Source organism: Macaca thibetana, unplaced genomic scaffold (assembly GCF_024542745.1).
Source record: "Macaca thibetana thibetana isolate TM-01 unplaced genomic scaffold, ASM2454274v1 unplaced_scaffolds39, whole genome shotgun sequence".
In the NCBI taxonomy this organism is placed as follows: domain Eukaryota; kingdom Metazoa; phylum Chordata; class Mammalia; order Primates; family Cercopithecidae; genus Macaca; species Macaca thibetana.
The window spans coordinates 10,528-18,346 of NW_026088828.1; the positions used below are offsets into that span (position 1 = coordinate 10,528).

General features: G+C 39.0%; 1 pseudogene; it reads right to left on the reverse strand.

Moving 5' to 3' along the window:
• Positions 1-511: 511 nt before the first annotated feature.
• Positions 512-1,101, reverse strand: LOC126947268 (inactive ribonuclease-like protein 9; annotated as a pseudogene).
• Positions 1,102-7,819: the final 6,718 nt, after the last annotated feature.

Genomic DNA, 7,819 nt, shown 5'->3' on the forward strand with positions numbered 1-7,819 from the left:
AAGTTCCAAACTGAGAAACCCCACATCACCATCCCCAGAGCCACTGCACGTAGATTGAAGCACTTTTTATTCTTTCTGCTGAAGCTAGAGAATCACATGGATGTGGTCCTTTGGAACACACATTTCAGGCAACCAATTTCCATTTTTCCCTCTTGTGCCCAGTCATTCCTTCCTACTGCAGGCATCTGTCATCCATTAACACATTTCAAGGTCATGCTAACTTATGGGACCTGCATGAGACCACATCTCAGAGCACAAGTCTGTGAACCGAGGCTATGGTGCCTTTTGTGAGGTGTTGGGAAAGGAATAAAGGAAAAGTTGGGTGATTAAAGTGAACTGGAAACAAAATTACCACTCTCAACTTTGATCTATAAGGATCTGTATGGAGAGGATTCATTCCTCCCACCCTAATGCTCTCAGAGAACACTCTGCTAGGGCTGGTATGAACAAAGACAAAACCAATCCTCCAATTGAGGAAACTTCTGTGATTACAGGTGGCTTCTCCACGAGATCATTTTATAGTATGAGGAATAAGTTTGTGTATTTCATTTTGCCATGCACAGGTGATATAGGACATTAGCCCCTCCTATAAATGACATATATTTACACCCTGGGTATTTTAAATGCTTCTGTTTAAATTACAATACACTCCTTCGTACATAAGACACCTTGCTCCTGTTTGCATTTTCCTAACTCCCATTCTTAACAATGGCACAAAATCTGTTGTAACAGATTTTTTTTTCCAGCTACGTCATATTGCATAAGGAGAAAGTAATGTATCTGTCCACACAAACGCTGTTTGTGGTAAACATTTTTTCTCATGAAATTTCTTCATTAACAGTAGTCCCTATGATATAATATGGCATTCCAGGTTCAATAATGACACGTCCTTTTCGACTTTTTTCTTTGGTAGGTGGTCTGGTGGGGGCCCTGTCCAATACGAAATTTCTTCCAAATACCGCTCGAAATTCTTCCATTTTATCTTCTGGGGAAATCAAAATCTGTATCCACTCACTTGAAACAGCACTGGCTGCAGCAGCAGCTCTGCCTGCAGCCATAGAAGCAGGAGCAGTGGGTGTGTGTGATCAGAGTTCACATCATTTTTCCTGAAGACACTAAAAGAGATAAGGAGAATATGTTTCTATTGTGATAATGTGCTTGCTTCCCATTTCCTGAGAGGGTCACATATATGCCACATTTGCTTATCTGGGCTCTAAGATTTTGGATCATTTTTAAATCGCCCAACTCATAATCGATCTGAATACTTCTAAATTAGTTCACAGAAATGACCTTACTTAGTCCTGCAGTTCAGCCTAGAGCTGTGGTAAGAGAAGAAAAGGTGAAGGAAGGAGAATGAAAAAGGGTAGAGATAAAAGTAAGAGGATGAAAAGGAAACTAGGAATAAATGGAGCAAGAGAGAGATTAAAGGCCGGTCGCGGTGGCTCACGCCTATCAACCCAGCACTTTTTGGGAGGCCAAAAACGCGCGGATATCAGGAGGTTAGGCGGATTGAGACCATTACCTGGCTAACATGGTGAAACCCCGCCTCTAACTAAAAATACAAAAAATTACCCGGGCGAGGTGGTGGGCGCCTGTCCCGGTCCAGCAACTAGGGAGGCTGAGGCAGGAGAATGGGAGTGTGAACCCGGGAGGCGGAGCTTGCATGGTGAGCGGAGATCTGTCGCCACAGCAATCCAGCCTGGGCGACAAAGCAAGACTCCGCCGCAAAAAAAAAAGAGATATTAAGGAGAGAAGGAAACGAGGAAGGAAAATCAAGACAGCAGTGAGGGAGGACAGGGAGGGTAGGGCAGAGAGGATGGCTCACATGCTTCTTCCGTTCTGAAAACAAATGCATCTTTTCCCTTTCCAGGAGTTTGAAGAACTCTCGCTCTGAAAAGAGCCCACCCCTTCCCTTTTCAAACCATTCCACTTGTGTTAAGAAAAACACTCTTAACCGGTGTTCTATTTCTTTCTCCTCATGCTCTTTTCTTTTGCAGACCATATATGCCCTTGGAAAAGGGATCTAAGGAAGGTTCAATTTTGAGCAGCTGGGATAAACATACATTTCTTGAAGAACAACCACTAAACTAAAAAACAATGATTTCACAGAGTAATAGCTAGCATAATGAGGAGTTAGGTTAAGGTGCCAAGCACTAGACCTAAGCACTTTTTAGTATATTATCACCATCATCCAAACAACCCCTATAATTAATATATTATTTTTAGTATTGTTGTTGTTATAACTTATGAATGTTGCAAAAGAAGGTAAGTTATTAATATCTCTCTGTGAAGGAAGTTGCTTAAAATCTTACATTAGATCTGGCAGACTCCTGGTTCAAAGCCTATTTTTGTCTAATTTCCACACATCTGTTCTTAGCTGTATTCTATGTCCTCTATCAGTCTGGTTTTCCTTCCTAAGGCTAGACTGTATCTCCTTCTCCAGGGCTGTCCAAACACAGTGACTACCTGAAATGGCCAATCTTATTGAAATACTGAGATTTGAGCCCCTAGAGTGCTTTGACCTAATTTGGGTCCAACACCCATGCAGAACCAACTGTTTTATTGGGCCCAAAGAAAAAAAGCCAAAAAAATCCCCCCTCCTGAGGTTTCTTACCTTACCCAAGCTCTTTGTAAAAGAAGTTCTACTTGGTGGCAACCTGAGTGATTTCTCTAACAGTCGTTCCCTGGAGACCTTGATCTATCAGTGTTGGAGATGGACAAACTCCTGTGTCTAAACTTAGGCCGATAATTGAGTTTAGAAATATGTGGTTGTAGAAAGGTTAGAGAATGGATGGAATTAAAGAAAGGTGGAAGTTGTGGGGTCACATCATCAAGTGGAGCCAAATATATGAAAGGGTAGAGCATAGGAGTGCAAAGAATGGAAAAGAAAAAGAAAAAGCTGTGTAATAGGTGATGTGAGTATGTGCACTCTGGGGTGGCCGCTGTGTTTGTGCTCCACACTGTCCCTCCCCTCCCTGCTTTTCCTTCCCATCCCTGCTTCACACTCTCATCAGTGTCCTCCAGGAAGTCTCCATCAGAAGAGTGAGTCCCATGGTGACAGGCCATAGAGCTCAGAACATATTCTACACTTACAGAACGGTGGAAGCCCCTTGCAACATCTTGATCTGGAGTGAACTAATGGACAGTAACACGGTGTGAGAAGCAGAATACAGGCAGCTGTAGGCCCTGCCCTTCTACGTTCTACTGCCCGAGAACATCCTGCATAGTGCTCTTGTCCAGACAAACTGTCTTGTTCTTTAGAATCATGGCAAAACCTTCGTCACTCTTGATTTATGAATTCCAATTGTGGTTTCTTTCTTCTCAAAATCCTTTCTCATCCTCAAATGTATGTGTATTTTTTTTTTTGTACTCCATCTCTGTTAAACTTACAGATTCCTTGGGAAATCTTTCAACCACCTGGAATTTATTTTTATTGCATAGTAAGGACAGTTAGTGTGTTCTTTTTTCACATGACTTCATAACATAATCTCAAGCATCAATTATTTGGGAAAAAAAAGCTATTGACCGCATCTCTAATTTATATTTATTTATTTATTTATTTATCATATTTAATTATTTATTTGAGACGGGACTCTGGCTCTGTTCGCCCGGAATGGAGTGCAGTGACGGATGTCAGCTCCCTGCAAGCTCCGCCTCCCAGGTTCAGCCATTCTCCCTGCCTCCGCTCCGAGTAGTGGGATACAGGCGCCCGCCACCTCGCCGCTACTTTTTTGTATTTTTTTTGTAGAGGGACGGGGTTTCACCGTGTAGCCAGGATGGTCTCGATTTCCTGACCGACTCGTGATCCGCCCGTCTCGGCCTCCCAAAGTCCTGGGATTACAGGCTTGAGCCACTGCGCCCGGCCTCATCTCTAATTTTAAAAGCTACTTTCTATATTTCGTAATTCTGTTTCTGAACACTTTTTTCTGTTTTGATGTGCCATAATATGCTGTTTTACTTATTATAATTTTACTGGTTTTTTTTTTTAAGAGTCACAGTCTCACAATGTTGCCTGGGTTGACTCAGAACTCCTGGGTTCAAGGAATCCTCCCACAGCCTACCAAGTAGCTTGGACTACCGGTGCACTCCACTGTACCTGTACTTATTATCATTTTGTGAAACATTTTGATATCTCATAAAGCAATCTACACTCATTCCTCTTCTTATTCAAATATTCACTATGGAGACAAACAGAAAGTAGATTATAGGGTGCCCGGGAGGTGGTAGAAATGAGGATTAACAGTAAATGGGAGAAAGAGAGACAGAGGAGAGAGACAGAGAGAGATAGACAGGGTGGCAGCGAGGGAGGGAGGGAGAACACAGAATAAATAGTGTTGAAACAAGATCACTCAGTGTTTCTGAAGTTTTTGCCTGGTAATCTCACACAGCAGAAACTCCTGGCCTACCTGGGGAATATAGGCGTCTTGGTTTTTCCTGGGTTCTCACTAATTGAAATTTCTGTGGATGAATCCAGAAATTTGCATTTTAAACAAATTTAAAGGTGATTCTTAGTTCACTAAAGTTGAAGGAAGAATTTCTTAATATGCATTAAAATGAACTTGTGAAAAAGAAAACATCAGAAAACAGTAGGGAAAATGTTTGGCCTTTTCAGCAAATGTTCTTGGAAGAAGAATGGGATGAGTCGCTTCCTCCTTTGGGCTGTTGTGAATCATGTTGCTATGAACATGGGCACACAAATACCTGTTCAAGTCCCTGCTTTTCCTCCCTGTTTTTACACTTGCTTGGAAGGTTTATTGCAACTTAGATTTGCAGACTGAGAAAGGCCTTGGAAAGGTTGTCTATCTAGTTTCTCTTCCTAAAATCTGAGCCCCAGATCAGAACTCTGTATTTAAACACACACATAAGAAGTTTACAGTAAAAAGAAAAGACTGGAATAAGTAATGGGCTTGTAGGTGGACCAATGTATTTCAGAAGGATTATTAAGTGGTATTTTAAATTTTTAAATTTAAAATTAAAATGTAAATTTAAAACTGATTTAAATTAAATTAATTTTTTAAAAAATTTTTGAACACTTTATATAATGAAGCATCAATAAATCATGATCATATAATAATTATATAGCCTTAATCACAAAAGGAAAAACTAAATTAAATCTTTTAAATTGACAATAAATATAATAACTTACAAACTCAGTGCTGATGAAAGTGTGATGAGATGTTTCTGTCAAAAAGAAATTGTTATAATTTTTTGGAAAATTTGAGAAATACAATAAAAAGAATAGCTGATACTTTCCTCTAGCATTTCAATAGCTAGAATTCTAAGTTGCAATAATTTATATTGAAAGACAAACAGCAAATTTTACTTAAAAGGGGAAAAAACTGAAATTTTAAAATACAAATACCCAAAAAGGTGGGAAAGGAAAAGGTTAAAATGAGTCTGATGTATTTATAGAAATGACAATAAACATTGCAACAATAATTATTATTATAAGAGCTAATATTTATTGAGGCACTCAGTATTTTATGTGCATAGAATTGTATATTCTTAGAATGGGATATTTTCCAGAATTTACAAATTTATTAATCAATAAAATTTTAGATCATCTGAGAAACAAAGAGAATAGAAAAAAGAAAAAAATTAAAAATTTAGAGATATTAAATATTTTGTGATATAATATTATAGTAGTAGGACTCCCTGGTTGACAGTGAGAAAAATTCCAAACAAATTACCTTAAATGCAAGGGGCACTGTATTGACTCACAGAACTTGGAAGTCCAAGAGGTAGGACAGGAGACAGAAATCAAATTCTTGACTAGACTCTTGTTCCTACTCTCTCCCACTCTACTCTCCTTTGTACATTCACTTTATTCTCGCATAGGGTCTCTCCATGTAATGAGAGACCCTACGCAGTCATTACATGGAGAGACACTGCCCCTTTGTGGCCTTATATTTAGGGTCACAGTAGGAAGTGCCATTTTCTCCCACCTTCACCCAACATGGAAAATAACTTTTCTGATTGGCCGTGCTTCTGCCACATGAATAAATCCAGGGATGTGGGGCACTCTGATTGGCTACCTGAAACACATGTCCTCTTTCAGAAGTAAAGGCAAAACTACACAATTAAAACCCAACAGAATTCCAATTGTCGACAGAAGGGCTGTTCCCTATTACACAAAAAAGGAATAGAGACCGAATCTGAAAGTAATAAACGTGCTTTGCTGTTTAGCTGGGGGAAAATCAAAACTCTCCATCTATAGCATGTTCCCAATTAACAGAAATATAGATTACATGGGAAAGAAAAGAAAAAAAAATAGAAAATAAGTTGTTATTTCTGAATGATATATTTCTGGGTAATTTTTTATTCTAATCTTTAAAAGAGACAATTTTACAAATTCAAAAAAATAACAAAATGTCATTGAAGAAGTGAGGTTTTAAGAACTGGATTGGGCATGTTCTTAAATATTAAGTGCTATTTTTCCAGACTCCCACATGTTTATATCAGTAAACTCAATTTTCTTCAGCATCAGGAAAATCTATGCCTTAGTTTGAGTGGTTGAGAAAAGACAGATTATAAAACTTCAAAACTTAGAATTAGACTAACCTTTGTGAATAAATCCCAGGGTGTCTCTTAGTTAAATCCGGTAGAAAAAATATAAGTTTTAACAGCTTTAAATTTTCACAAACATTTTGAGGCAATATTTGTGTCTCAAACCTTTACACCCATGATTGAACTGAGAATGGTACCTGTCATGCGCGTCCGTGTGAAGAGACCACCAAACAGGCTTTGTGTGAGCAATAAAGCTTTTCATCACCTGGGTGCAGGCAGGCTGAGTTGGAAAAGAGAGTCAGCGAAGGGAGATAAGGGTGGGGCCGTTTTATAGGATTTGGGTAGGTAAAGGAAAATTACAGTCAAAGGGAGGTTGTTCTCTGGCGGGCAGAAGTGGGGGTTACAAGGTGCTCAGTGGAGGAGATTTTTGAGCCAGATTGAGCCAGGAAAAGGACTTTCACAAGATAATATCATAGCTTAAGGCAAGGACCGGCCATTTTCACTTCTTTTGTGGTGGAATGTCATCAGTTAAGGCGGGGCAGGGCATTTGCACTTCTTTTGTGATTCTTCAGTTACCTCAGGCCATCTGGGCGTATAAGTGCAAGTCACAGGGGATGCGATGGCTCGGCTCTGGCTCAGAGGCCTGACATTATTCATAGTTTTTGAGTAAATAAAAGATGTTCTTATTTAAAAAAAAAAAAAAAAAGAGCACATTCACAAAGAAAATTACTGAAATACTTGATTACACACACATAAACTGAATCGCATACCATATACATGAGTGCATAGAAAATTTCACCATAAACAAAAAACAATATAAGAATCTCTAAAGACACCAAATATAAGATTCAAAGACCACAAATAGTTTAAAAATACTTTCTAAACATGTGCAGTGTGAATGAGCTTCTCAAACTCAGGTGTAAATAAAATGTTAATTCCTTCTCTAAATCCAACATATCTGTACCGAAACCCCAACGATTGAAGGTGGCAGCAAAATGTAGCTCAGTTATTACTCTAGGTGTCTTCCACCTTTCTTACCGAATCAGAGAAACCCAGGAATCTGCAGTTGTCCTAGTACAAAAAGTTCAGTACCTTATATGTGAGTGCTGATTGGCATTATCAAAGTTTCTCTTTCTGTTATAAATGGCCTAAAGTTTGAGCAGAGGTTTTCCTCTGTCTTTCAGGTATCTAAGAATGTAATGCTAATGCTATTAACTTCCACTTGAACCATCAAGGCCCAAAGATATGACAACTTCTTGTGTTGTAGAAACAAAGAAGTTCTCCCTTTCTTTTCCAGTCTTCTACAGCAATA